The sequence below is a fragment of the Ambystoma mexicanum genome, chromosome 9, assembly GCF_040938575.1.
Source record: "Ambystoma mexicanum isolate Mex_15411 chromosome 9, UKY_AmexF1_1, whole genome shotgun sequence".
NCBI classification, from domain to species: Eukaryota; Metazoa; Chordata; class Amphibia; order Caudata; family Ambystomatidae; genus Ambystoma; species Ambystoma mexicanum.
In genome coordinates this window covers 906,132,320-906,146,997 of record NC_090931.1, presented here as the reverse complement: position 1 = coordinate 906,146,997, position 14,678 = coordinate 906,132,320, and the positions used below count along the sequence as shown (strand labels likewise).

The following is a 14,678-nucleotide window of genomic DNA, read 5'->3' as shown; positions in this document are numbered from 1 at the left end:
CCTCCTGTGTGACAGAATTCTGTCAGCCCCCTCAAATCTCTTGATAGAGTTTTATCGAAAACAATCTTCTCAATGGCTTTGTGTGTGGGTGAAGATGGAACCAACCACCACTTCTTCCGTGCCTCCTCTGGGGACAAAGGGCCATGTTCAAATTGGTGGAAATGTAGGTTTTCTGTCCAGCGGTGAATGTTGGTACAGTGGTGCATCAGTGACCGTCATTTTTCAAGTAGGACTGACCCTTCACAAGTTTGAGCTCCACCAAAGATGGTTGCTGATAGACTGGAACCACTGTGAAATACTTTCCAAACCTTTTATTTTCCCTGCAGCCGAGATTTTCTTATTGATTGATTTAGCAAGATGCCATACATCAAATTGATGTTTAATATGTGGGAACTGCTCTCTCATTGTCTTGGCAATTGAAACGTGTCTGTCCGTGGCTATGAGGTCGATGTGCATTCTCCTCGATTGTAGATATTCCACTGATTTTTATAAATCCTAGTTTCTCCATGGCCACTGAGGATTTACATTGGGACACCTGCATGAACACCGAACTCACAATTTTCTTACTATCCATGTCCTGAAAGTGGTAGGTGCAGTACTTGGCAGAATATCCAGGGCTGTCACACTGTCCATCGCCGGCTAGCCTGAATCGTTTGCCTTCGAATGTACTTGCTCGAGACAATTGTTCAATTTTCCAAGCATCACTAATGGCCGGAAATAGATAATCATGTTGGAATTTGTAGTACTGCGTTTTAGAAATGAAATGGAGTCCCACAAACTGAAAGAAAGACTCCAACTTTCTAAAACTGGAGCCACTAAAAAGTGATGCAGCTGCACACAGTAGATTGCCTGCTGGCAGTTTCCCCAGCATTGGTTGTGCAGACCATGAGAACGTATGATTTAATCTACAGGCGGCATGTATTGGGACGTTACTCCCTTGTTTTTGACGAGTCACATGAATCAATGGCTTCCCACATACTTTCCCTCTGACGGAATGCCCACATTTCAACATACTTATAATATCCATCAAACAACTGTCGAATACTATGTATTTGCCCTCTTTCATTAGACTGTCATCCGGCATCACACTTGTTTCCGACTGCATCGTTGCAGACATATCAGCAGAATTGGAAGAAATATTGCTGATATCAGGTTCTGATGCGTCGGTGAATGCTGCTGCTGGTTCATTCTCTGTCATTTCAACATCTGTTACTTCAACATTGATGGGAGAACACAACAATGTCGACAGCTTTTTTGGTGGCAATTTTTTGGCGGGTGTAGATTGTGTGAATTGATCTGCGACTACTTCAGAGCTATCTTCAATACATTCAGTATCATCTTCTTGTGGTGTTGCAGTCCCACTGTGGCAATGGTCCATTACAACTTTACTGGATTCTCCGGACGCATTCTTTTCATGTTCTGGCGATTGGACATGAGCATCTCTAGTCTCAACACGCGGCGTCTGAATTAATAGTTCCTCCATAGTGTAAATGGTCTGGCAAGCAACATCTCTCATTCGCTTCACTGTTTGTGTATGTATAGTTTGTACACCCACGGGTAACTAGAGGACAGATTGGGAAAGGGATGTTCAGTTTAAACACAAGATAAAGTATAGTACAATTGACTGGAAAAAAACAAAATAGTCCCCAGCACAAAAAAATGTCTAAAGTTATGAACTGTTTGTAACTAACCTTATTTTTGTTTCTTTTCTTTGCAACTTTTTTGACTCGACCTTCAACATCTCTTCCCTTCCTGTATCCGCATAGACAGCACGGAATGAGGCTCCATCGACTCCCTGAAACACAGTACTTTCATTACTATGTATCACAATATTGTTAGCATAAAACACACATGAGGACGAACACACAGGTACATCTCAATAGCTAAACACGATTTAAACATTGTGTAGAACAATCAAACGACAAGTATTCGAGCTCCGATGACCTAGTTCGATGGAACTGTCAGTATCCATACCTCTGGCTCTGAATGGACTGCCATGAATGATTGTATTGGAGAGGATGCATCAGCAACTCCCTGAAACACAGTACTTGCGTTAGTATGGTTTTCAATATTGTAAACATACACACACTTGGGGTCGACGGCACAGGTACATATAAAGAGATAACCACAAATGATGCTTTGTCTAAAAGAATCAAGGAATATTTAAATATGATCAGATTTAATCGACTTATTTCTCCAATTGCTGTACATCTGCATCATCTAAATGGGATGTTGTGATTGTAGTGGAAGCTCCATCGTCTCCCTGAAACACAGTACTTGCGTTAATAGGGAAGAAAGTATAGCAAATGGAATCACGTTATATGATCACGCTCGATGGAGCTGTCAGTATCCATACCTCGTGCTGCTGAAAAATATCTAGGGATGTTGTAAATGTAGTGCGCACTTCCGAAAGCTGTTGCGCCGAATTCGAATCCGCATGGTCCTGCTTCCACTTCCCCTGGAATTACTTGAATGTCAGGCTCCGCATCAAGTGCGGGGGTTGACGCTTCAACAACTGCCTGAAACGTAGGATTTGCATTAGTAAGGGTTACAATATTGAAAACATAACACACACTTGGTGTCGACCGCACAGGTACATATCAATGGCTAACCACGAATGAAACATGGTGTAGAACAAACGACAAGTGTTCCAGTCCTGATGATCACAGTCAATGGAGCTGTCAGTATCCATACCTCATGCTGCCGAAGAACATCTAGGGCTGTTGTCAATGTGGTGGACGCTTCAGCATCTCCCTGAAAGACAGTACTTGCATTAGTATGGATGACATGAATTATAACTTAAAACAAACACCACAGGACGACAATTAAGGTGTATAGCAATTGGAAAGCACTAACCAAATAATTGGTAAAATAATCACACGATACATAAAAACTATTACTTGACATGCATAAAACAAGTCTGTAGCGGAATAGCCAAGTAAGATTACCTGATACACGCTACAAGTGGTTGATAACTGCGAGCACGTCACGGAAGTAGAATGTTCTTGCTTCAGATTCAAGGGATAGTCAAGAAGTTGTAAAGGTAAATTATTGTTTGATAATGAAATGCCAATATTTAAAATTGCCATGTAAGGAGACAGAATACTTGAGTAATGCGCAATATAGCACATTTCCCCGTGCCCATATATAGATTTCATTTGTGGGTTATGAAATCTAAAAATAATATATTGATAAATGTCATTATTCAAAAAACTATACACTCATATCAATGTCGAAAGTATTACAAATTGGAAACAACACCTAAAATATCAATTAATCCATTCGGCTACCTACACACTACCGCAAGGCCTAAAGCTAAAAACAGACACTTGACTCACCAGTGGCAGAATATGGATGAATAGAGTGGGAATAGCGTTTGCGAGCAATTTTTCTTGTCGTTCGCCGTTTATTCTTCTTTGTTACCCAAGATGTCGCGTACATGTTCGGGGAAAAGTGCCGGCTGCAGATGCGGTATCGATCACCCCTCTTGTCCTGTAAGACTTCTTGGACTCTACTTTCTAGCTCATCCAGTGGATATCCGCAATGTCTGACCCATTCTCTTATTCGATCAACAGTTTTCGGGAATACATGCATTCTAGTGCCTTCAGATTTAGCATGGGTCTTCGAAGGGCAACCGCTAATCGAACAGGCAGGCATTGTTGAAAATTCTGAAAAGTAAATATCGACATTATTAAACAATCTTGATGAATAAAAATGTGATACAAAAGTAAATGAACCATACAATGTTCAATGCAAAGTTTGTTTTACTCGCCGGAACTATACCAGTTCATCATGTGTTAGTGTTTGCATAAGTTGCAGAAATTTGTAAATGATGTGACTAAACTCTGAACATGTGACTCGTCCCTTGGATGTTCTGTCTTGCACGAGAAGGAAACATGCTTACATTATAGACTGGACCCCCGAAGGATGCAATTCGATGACAATTGACACAGATGAAAATAAATAGATCTATCGATAGCATAACAATTCAAACTCAAGTCAATAGCAATGAGACCAATGAACATAGCACTATTGAGTACTCTAATCGCAAATCGATAGAAATTTAAAAATGACCGAAATATGACTAGGATACATGGCCTTACCTTGACCAACAAACAGTTGGATTCAGCAAGCAGAGCAGTATGTTGCAGGAGAACAGGTAGATGGCCACAGGTAGCACACTGAGGAGTTTGCTCGAAGCGGTCACAGGTGGCACGAAGACGAGCAGATTAGCATAGATCTCAGTGCTTCTCAGGTAGAACGTTCAGGAGTTGACTTGCAAAGCACAAAGATGTTCTCATGAGAGATATCAAGTCATTTATAAAGTATTAGAAACAGGGGTGTGTTTGTGAATGAATGACGTGTGTATGTCGTGGTATTATGTGGTTTGCAGGGGGGCGGCCAGCGTCAGGCTTGGCCTGCCTAGAGACACAGGGTCTGAGGAGGCCATGTGAGCAATTGCCCCTGGGCGTGGGATACCTTTTGAAGTGTACATGGTGTTTGGCACCTTGGCAGTTATCGCCCCTGACACCACACCATGGCAGTGCTCATCCACGGGTGCGAAATGCCTTTGATAGGGGGGGTTGGATGGGCCGGTGGGCATGCAGGCAAGTGTGTGGGAGCGAGGGGCCATCAGGCCCCTATCATCCTTTACTTCTCAGTAGAAACTCGGACCAAGTGCCTCCAGTAGTGGGTTCGCCCCTTGCCCTTATGTGATGTCAACTTTGGTTGACATTCACGTAGATGGGACCACTGAGCGGGGCACGGGGCATCCATTTTTGTACCCCCTTTCGACTCCATCTTGGTGACCAGGCCTCACTGCGACAGTACAGCGCGCAGAGCACATGGCCGACACCCTCGTTCCCACTCTGACTGGAAAACTCCGGAGGTATTTACAACAGCTAATAAATGCAACACATCACTCTTCCTCTGAGATCACTGTCCTGCATGTGAACCAGCCTGAACTAAGCACATAGCTCGTTCATCTCCACAAACGTGACCTTGCCCACGCACCCTCGCCAGTGGAAACTTACTGCCATTCTGACCCTGTGTCCCTGCAAGGTATTCTCTTCATGTGCCAGACCACTGACCACGCCATGATGCCCACCTAGCTGACCCCCAACTAACATTAGACCCCTACCGCAGTATATCGTTGCCTATCAATAACAAATTACACATACCGGAGATTCTTGTGAGCACAGACCCACACTTCAACCAGTGTATTATAGTGGTCAAGACCCTTAACCTAAGGCCTGTATATTCCAATGTTAATTGATAGTATAGATGTATGTGTGACTTTTATAGATACATAACCTACTGAAAGACTTTGAACAAGTGTTATTTAGTGCATGCATTATTGAGAATATATATAATATATATGTTAGCTTAGATAGTGACCACCCCGCTTCACAGCGACCTGACCTTCACCCATTCGGAGCACAGATGTCTGACGTCCAACCTTGAATGGAGACACACTTCATTCATTTAAACAATCGAAACAACCGTTATTGAAATATATGTGGTGTTTTATTTTGTATCTTATTTTGATGGCACAAAAATACAAGACTTCACACATTGTACAGGTCAGGTTGCAGCACAGCGAGGGAAAATCCCCTGTACTGACCGCAGTCACTCGGGAAAGTTTCTCTTATGGCACAAACGACACATGCGGGTATTACTCTTCGAACGCGATGTCCAAGCCTCCCGTGAAGCCACCATGTAAAGGAACGATAGGCCACCAGCCGGTACCACCTGTGAAAAAGAATGATACAAACTGTTATTAAATGATCAAGATAAGTTTATTAAACGTTTGTTGTCAATGACAATTCTTGTAACTAATGGCATTCCGCTTTGACAAATGCTATCTAGAGTCTGCACACTATTGAACGACTTTCATGCGTTAACATGATATGTATATGTAATCTTGGATATAGTAGAAGACCATGAAATAGGAGTGGCATCACAAGCAGAGTATACTTACTAGTTACTCGGATTACGAGGACGAACAGTTGCACGAAGTTTGTGCATAAGCACCATCATTATCCTCAACACGGACCGTGTGAGGCAGGCTGCCCTGAAGTCTGGCAGCTTGGTGATACATTGCGGCCATGGCTCGACTTCCGAAATGTAGGCCACGCATCCCAAGTTTTCACAGCAGCAGCAGTTCTCGTCCTCAGTTGGCATTAGCTCGCACCGATTGCATGTGCACAAAGTGGAAACACCGTCCATGCGACTAGGTCCAGTGTCTTAATCCGTTGATTCGTCCTGCCAACTGCCGTCCGAAGCCCCATTGTTTTCGCATGTTTCCCTTCCCAGTAGTTCCTCCTCGGTATACTCGGGCTCGTACATGTAGGGCATTATTGTAGCCATTGTGTGGTAAACCAACAAAAAGAATTTATAGCGGTGGTACTGGTATCTGTTCACACGGGCTACAAGCAACGAAGGTAGCTGACCAGAGCACAGAAACGAGTCACGGAATACTCAAAGTAACACAGAGAGAGGAATGGAATCGAAAATCTGCTGCTGTGTGTTGTGAAACGGTCTGTTTATACTTGAGTAAAGAGGCTTTCTGCCGTTTTCATGGCGACACTTCATTAGCTGAAGCGCAGCGATTGTTGACACGAGACGTGCTTTGGCGTTGTGAAATGGGCGGTACGCGTCTGCTGATGACAGGCTAAGGGGCGGGGGATATCATTTAGTGCCGCAAAAGCAGGTCAGCCAGGGCGATGGGGCAAGTGATAGGATTATCACAAAATGGCAGCGCCCTGGTGCCGGTTTTCGCGTGCGTTTAATGGACGAAAACTCGGGTAAGGTCCATAGGAAATTTTTCTAAAATCGTGCGACGTAGGCTTAAAAACACATGGCCGACCCGTAGGGACAAGAACATTTTTTGACCGAACCATTCCTTTAAAGGTCTCCAGTACAGTAAACTTTCATAAAGAAGATTTAACTGTAAAGAATTTTGATACACAACACAGCAAAATGAGTTGCTTGACAGTTTACAAGTGTGGAGTTAAACTAAATAAAAGGAATTCAGAAATAAGCTGTGGAAACAACATTAACATAAATAGGAATTACCTACTTCAAAAGCATGCAAGGATAAAACACACATGATAAAAAGACTAATTTACTGACTCATTACTACCTTTTCATGATGAAAGAAAAATAGTACAATTATCAGAAACAAATGCACTATATATGCTACAGACGATAAACCACGAAAAAATGCTTTTCTTATACAACCTATACAAGGAGTAAAAATATGAGGGACAGTCTTATTAAAGAGGAAAGACCAATACAAAAATGTGACTGTTTTTTGACAAAGAAAAGGACTAGTACACTGCAATACCTTAAACCATCAAACATCATATATCATCCAAATACTGGTTAAAAAAATTATTCTCACAAGATTATGCTTTAAAAAAAATAAAACAACCAATGTTCCTAATTGCTGACTTATTTGAATAGCCTTTGAGTTTCCTAGCCAAGAGTCGACCCCCTATTTAACCATTCTGACAAAACGCTTGCCTGGTGTTAAAATAAAACTCTGTTTGTTGGTCAATTTTATAATGTAACAATTCCTTCAGTTTATTCAAGTTCATCTTCATCATCTTTAGAAATTGCATAACGTCTCTGAACTGTAGCCAACAAGGTTTCTAATTGTTTAATCTCTTCCACTGCTGGTTTCCCGATTTGGGCTGTGTGAAAAACCAGAGGGTGTTTCGCAACCTAGTCCCCGGGATCCTGTACTCAGGTGGCCAGGGAAGGGCCATTGCTTTTGGATCCCGACCCTGGGGGTGGCAAGCAAGGCAGGATCACCTGGGTAGGAGGTCCACTGGGAGTGTGGGAGAAGCACCCAATGGTGAGACATGGTATCCCCTTTTCCCACAACCAATCCAACCCCTATCCCAGCTTATTTTATAGGAACTATAACTCCCATAATTCCTCCCCACTTTATCTTAACAACAACACTGCGCCGAGAAAGATCAGGAATGAGGTCAGAAAGATTACCTCCTTGGACTTCCCTTGGTCCTGTCCCTGTAATGAAGCCAGGCAGAGTCAGGCACGTAACTCTAACCATGTACACCTGACACTTATTAACAATCCCTGTAAAGATAAAAGGTGGCGCACACAAACACACTGAGTAAGGCTGTGTACGAGAAGGAACAGCTCGTCTGATGTGAACCAGGCTGTGGAAGTTGGAAGGCCAACAGGCTGATCGGCAGTTGAGAGGAACAAGAGAAAGCCAGGCAATATTTACAAGCTTTCGGGAAGCAGTGAGCATTCGAAGAGCAAAGCCGTGTGAGTGGAGGAAAGAAACCTTCAAGTTGCCAGAAATCGGCCAGCGACTCTCCCGGGCAAACGGCAGTGTTCGGGAGGAGGCATTGTTAATGGCCTTCAACTGCAGGAAAAATATGAAAGAAATCCCATTAACACAACCCTTAAGTTATAGAAGGGAACAAAAGTCTGGTTGATGTTAATTGGAAAGTGACTAATTTGAAAGCTGAAGGTTGCGCGTGTGCCGATAAAACGCGAAGAGCACAATTGATGAAAGGAAAGTATACAAAGTAACAGTGTCCTGCGAGGTGAAGTTGCACATTCAAAAGTCTCTGTAAAATGTTATGAGTTTCAAAAGATATTACAGCTTAGATCAAAAGAAAGAAAGTAACTGTGATAAAGAAAGTTGAATAAGAGGAAAGTGAAATATATGAACTGTGAATACGCCAAGAGGGCAAAATATCAGAACTTTGGAAAAGGCAACAAGGGCAAATTAAAGAGAATAAGAACTACAAGTACCAAGAGGCATTGCTGGAAAAGAAATACCAAAAAGTATAAGGCATTCTAAAAAGAGTGAGAACCACAAGTACCAAGAAGTATTGGTGCCATAAGACGAGTATTGACTGTGAATTGAAGAATTGATGAAAAGAGAGGTTAAAGTGGTCATGCAGAGGTCTATGTAAATTCTTTGGAGTTTCGAAGGTCTTCGACGGTGAAAAGGATACTTTAGATAAAATGTGGGGAAGAGAACCCCAAGAAGGAACGAGACAGGCTGAAGTCCAGCAAAGTGAATCCTGTGCAGAACTGTGAGAAATAGAAAAAGTAAATGCAAACTGAATATTGATGGCAAGGTGGGCGAAGCCTTAAGGAAGTGATTGAACTACCAGATGATGCAAGCCTAAGATTGAACTGTTGTATCGTCCCAGTAAGCCAAAGTGTGCAAGACTGATACAATTGTGCCATCCCCATATCCTTTGTTTTTTTAAGAGACTCTCTAGGCCCTGTGGGGTTGAACCTGGGGAATGGAGTTAATGCTGAATCCATCGTGACATTTCTTTTTGAGACACTATTTTTTTCTTTTGCATTCCCTTAACACATTCGTCATTTTCAGAAGGCGGACAAGGTTAGGTTTTCTTAGTATAGGCCTTTTTATTTTGACCAGAATGACGTGGACGTATTTTTTATTTATTTAATGGTCGAGACTACTCCCATTTTAGAGTTAAGACCAGTTCAGAATTCTACCAACCCAACTAAAACTTTGAATAAAGGTTTTCAAAACGTGTATCCATTGTGTCTGTGTCTACTGCTTGATACCATGCCTTCCTCACAGCTGTCTGACTAATCAGTTCCCCTCTTTTTGCTGTTTTTAAGCAGTCCCATACAAAACAGACGTCTGCGGAATTTAGATTCTCAAAAAGAAAATCTCAATGTAATTCCTTAAATTCTGTTCAACTGCTTCATCCCTCAAAATACATGTATTTAATCTCCGCCTCCTGCAACCCCGACTCTTTCTTTGCACAGTATATTTCAATCGAACACTAGCGTGGTCTGAAATATTCCTTTCCAGGATATCCACATCTTTTACTCCATCCAGCAACGTATCAGACATAAAAAAATAATTCAACCGTGTTTAGGAATCATGCACTGGCAAGTGAAAAGTAAACTCCCTGGTGTTTGGGAATTTAACCCTCCAAACATCTACCGTATCAAAGTTATCAATCATAATCCTCAGACTATCTGTTACATGGTGTCCCGAATATCTACAAGAAGCAGACAGATCAAGTCTATCATTTAGCACACAATTAAAGTCACCCACCAAAATCATGTGGTCACCATCCATGTTCCGCAGACTCGTAGTCAAATCCCTGAAAAAAATAGTACCATGTGCACAGCGTCCATTCATCAAACCAACTGTGAGCTTTGTATTATCCAGCATAATATGTGCCAATATAAACCTACCTTCTAGATCTTTATCAATTTTTTCAACCACTACATTTATTCCCTTTCAGATTAAAATGCACATACCCCTCGTCTAGTTGTATTGCAGCTCAACAGCACCTGAGTGTACTTTGAATTTAGTAACACTTTATCATATTCTAATATTTGTGTCTCTTGCAAGAAAGCACTATCTACTCTCATTCTCCATAGCTTGTTATAGATGTTCTTTTTCTTTGAGGCACAATTAATTTCCCTCACATTCCAAGTTAGAAAGGTGAAGTTACTCAAACTAAATGGGAAACGGGAAATGCAAAAAGAAGACAAATCAAAAATAAATAAATAAGGGGGTGTGGCTAGGAGCGCCATCAGGAGGATGGCTACCTAAGTGTCTCTGACGCCGAGAGGGCGGAAAGACAGGTTTCTCCATTTCCACCCTCCAAGTCGGGTTCCTTACAAAGTTACAAGATGTGCGGAACATGCTCATGTTCAAGCAGATTTGGGGATTAGGGGGAGGGGGCTCCTAGCGGGGGAATTAAGATGTAAAAGTTGGCTGTGGGACAGACAATTATTGTATGTGACCAATGATCGGGCAATCCGTGCCGGGTGACCAGTATGTGGCGATTGGCTCCCCGTAGAAATGTTACCTGGTGACGATGCTGTAGCTGAGGGGGGAGGACCTAATGCTGATGGGGACATGGAATGTGCAGGGTTCTGAACTCCCCGGTGAAAAGAAGAACAAGTTACTTTCTTACCTGGTAACGTTCTTTCGATGGGATGTTCCGACGACGTATTCCATATCTATGACCGGTAATCACCAAAGCTGTGCTGCTTCGGAAAATTTTCGGCGTCTGCGTTCTGCGTGTTATATGTAGGACGCACGACGCCCATAGCCTCAGTTGTATTTTTTTCACAGAACGTATGGCACCAATCTTCTGCCTGTATGACCACAGAAAGCCTTGCGGAAACCGAAGATGCAATAGCATAAGAAATTCTATAGCGGGGCAGGCTGGAAGGGTACGATATGGAATACGTCGTCGGAACATCCCATCGAAATTATGTTACCAGGTAAGAAAGTAACTTGTTCTTCGAGGGGAGTGGTTCCTCCGACGTATTCCATATCTATGACAGACTCCCAAAGCAGTACCAACGTATGGAGGAGGGAAAAGAATTTAGAATTTAGAAATTTAGAATGCCCAATCAAATTGCAGAATAGAGGACTGCCTTGCCAAAGGCCAGATCCTGCCCATGGATAGAATCTAGAGAGTAGTGTCTTACTAAAGTATGGACTGAAGCCCATGTGGCTGCTTCACAAATGTTACGAATGGGAACACCCCTCTGCAGGGCATTAGAGGCAGCCACACCCCTAGTAGAAGGGGCCCGTAAGCCTAACGGAGGGTCCTTACCCGCCAAGCGGTAACATTCAGAAATTGCCAAGATAATCCATCTAGACAAAGTCTGCTTAGTAACAGCTTGTCCCAAACGCCTTCCAGCGTATCCTATAAAGAGTTGATCGTCCACTCTGACCCGGGACATGCGCGAGATGTAGAAACTTAAAGCTCTCCTAGGATCCAACCTATGAAGCCTCTCCTCTTCCTTACCAGGATGCAGAGGAGGATAGAATGCCGGAAGAATGACCTTCTGGCTTAAATGAAATTCCGACAGGACGAACCCTAAGCACAACCCTGTCCTTATGAAACACTGTGAAGGGTGGCTTAACAGAAAGTGCCTGCAACTCACTCACTTTGCGAGCGGAAGTAACCGCAACTAAAAATACAGTTTTAAGGGTTAACCGTCTCAAAGGACAAGAATGTAAAGGCTCAAATGGATCACCCATTAGGAATTTTAGTACAAGGTTCAAATCCCAACCGGGCACCTGGAAAGGTGACGGTGGAAGCACATTAGTGAGCCTTTTCAGAAACTGAGAAATTAAAGGAATTTTAATATAAGAACACTCCTCAGACGAGCGCTTAAATATGGACAGCACCACCAGGTAACCTTTAATGGTACCCACTTGCAGGCCCTTGTCGGCTAAGGAAAGCAAAAAAGACAGAACCACAGGAATGTCACACGAAAAAGGATCCACATTCTGAACCCTGCACCAGTCGCAGAACTTTCTCCAGCCGCAATGGTACACAGTTTTTGTTGCAGGCCGTCTGGCCAAAAGCAACACCTCCATCCAGTCTTCAAGGAGGTCCCAATCCTTATACCTCAACCTTTCAGAAGCCAAGAGTGAAGGTTGAGGGATCTGACCTCTGGATGGAGTACCTGACCCACCTCCCATGAGGGCAGATCGTCTTGTAGGGAAGACGGCGTGGAGGGCAGATGGACAAGTCGAGAGGGTCTGGGTACCACGTTCTCCGGGCCCATGCCGGAGCAATGAGGATCATCCGGGAACCGAAACTCCATAACCGACGCAGCACTTGCGGGATGACGCGGACTGGAGGAAATTCATACAGCAGTGGGATGGACCACTAAACCATGAATGCGTCCCCTAAGGCTCCTCTTGGAGGAAATTCCCGCAAGCAGAACTTTTCGCACTTGCGGTTGACCCTGGTGGCGAAGAGATCCACCTGTGTGGTCCCCCATAGGGCGAAGATCTCCAGGAGAATCTCCTGAGCCAGCTCCCACTCGTGAGAGATCATGCTCTGCCTGCTCAGAGCATCCGCAGTCTCGTTTTCGTCTACGGCCAGATGAACTGCCGAGATCGAAATTTCCTGCTGGATGGCCCAGAACCAGAGCTGCATCGCCTCTCTGCACAGAGGAAGTGACCCTGCCCCCCCTTTTTGTTGAGGTAGTGCATGGCCACTGTGTTGTCCGTCAGAATCAGGACATTCTTCCCTCACACAGTCGGCAGAAAAGCCTTCAGGTCAAGCCTGACGGCCCTCAGCTCCAACAGACTGATATGGAGTCTGGACTCTGACGGAGACCAACGACCGCTGACTGTCAACTCGCTGGCATGAGCTCCCCATCACGTGAGGGATGCGTCCGTCACGATCGTCACCTCTGGCCAGGGTAGCCAAAATGGAGCCCCCTTCAACAGATTGCCTTCGACGGCCCACCACAGAAGGTCCTGGGCGACCGAGGTCGGCACCTGAATGGGATCCGACATCCTGCAAGAGGACTGTGACCACTGCATCTTGAGAGCCCACTGCAGAGATCTCATCCACAGTCGGGCCTCAGGCACCAGAAGAATGCAGGATGCCATGAGGCTGAGCAACCTCAAGAACTCGAACGCTGGGAGACTCTGGGCATGTTGAAACTTGTGCACCATCTGCAGTGTGATGAGCCCGCACCTGGGGAGGCGAACACTGCCCCAGGGATGTGTCGAGCACTGCTTCGATTTACTGGAGCCGCTGGGTCGGTGTCAAGTGGGACTTCTTTAAGTTGAGGGAGAAGCCCAGTCTGTGAAGGGAGTGGCAGGTGATGGAGAGATTATCAAGGACTTGCTCGGGAGAGCATGCCCTGATCAACCAATCATCCATGTAGGGGTAGGTGTGAATCCCCCCTTTCCTGAGTTACACTGCCACCACCACCATGAGCTTGGTGAAGACCCTCAGGGAGGAGGTCAATCCAAACGGCAGGACCCGAAACTGAAAGTGCGAGTCGCCAACCGCGAACCTCAGGTACTTCTTGTACTCTGGATGGATCGGCACATGAAAATAAGCGTCCTTGAGGTCGAGAGACACCAAACAGTCCTGAAGTTGAAGGGCCTGGAGGACTTGCGAAAGAGTAACCATCTTGAACTTGTCCTTCCTGAGGAGCTTGTTCAAACCACGCAATTCCATGATGGGTCTCAATCCCCCATCTTTTTTCGGGATCAAAAAATAAGGGGAATACCATCCCTTGTTCCTCTCCGCTACATGCCCCAGTTCTATGGCGCCTTTCTCCAGCAGTGATTTGATTTCCTGCGCAAGGAGCGGATCCGGACTCTTCAAAGAGATTCTCTGGTGGGTTGTCGTGAGGCCTCTGACGGAAAGGAAGACAGTAGGAGCGGGCTATGATCTCCAGAACCCACACATCTGAACCCACACATCTGAAATAATGGCACGCCATTCTACAAGATGCTGCGCCAGCCGCCCCCTACCGTGGGACATGGCCTCATGACTGAGCTGAAGCGGCTGCAGCAGTGCCCGAGGGCAAAGAGGCAACTGCTCGGGCGGCCTTGGAACCTCGAGTACCCTGTTTTCCACCTCTGGTACTCCTATGTTGGCCTCTTTGACTTGCAGCTCCCCTCAATTTACCAAAGGTCGAGTAATATCGAAAGGAACCTCCCCTCCATTGCTGTCCCCTAGGATGAAAAGGCAGAAGTTGGCGAACTGCAGCGCACAATGACTTTGCTGCAGCCTTCGAGGTCCGCAACCTCTCGAGGCTCTCGTCAGCCTTGCTGCCAAAAAGATGGTCACCATCAAAAGGGCATGTTGAGAAGTCGGGCTTGTACATCCGGAGCAAACCCCGACTTCCGC

General features: G+C 44.7%; 1 protein-coding gene across 1 annotated transcript in view; it reads right to left on the bottom strand.

The window, feature by feature from the left end:
- Window positions 1-14,678, bottom strand: part of MCM3AP (minichromosome maintenance complex component 3 associated protein) — a 1,669,219-nt gene that overhangs the window by 850,951 nt on the left and 803,590 nt on the right. The gene's annotated exons all lie outside the window — the stretch shown is intronic.